Raw genomic sequence first — 262 nt, forward strand, 5'->3', positions numbered from 1 at the left:
TCCTGAAGATAGAAGTGTTTGTTGAATCTGACGTGACATGTTCGTACGAACCCTTTGTACGAACAAAAGTAAGAGAAATTTAGGAAAAGAATACGAACATGTTTTTGCATGAGGCCCAATGTTTGTGTTGAAACTGAGAATAACGTTTAAGTGGGACAAGAAGGACCCAGTATGGGATAAATCTTGTGCCAGCAGGAACTGAATTAGAATTTMTGAATTTGAAATTGAATGCGTTGGTTTGAAAATGAATTTTACTAAATTG

The sequence above is a fragment of the Austrofundulus limnaeus genome, unplaced genomic scaffold (assembly GCF_001266775.1).
Source record: "Austrofundulus limnaeus strain Quisiro unplaced genomic scaffold, Austrofundulus_limnaeus-1.0 Scaffold397, whole genome shotgun sequence".
NCBI lineage: Eukaryota > Metazoa > Chordata > Actinopteri > Cyprinodontiformes > Rivulidae > Austrofundulus > Austrofundulus limnaeus.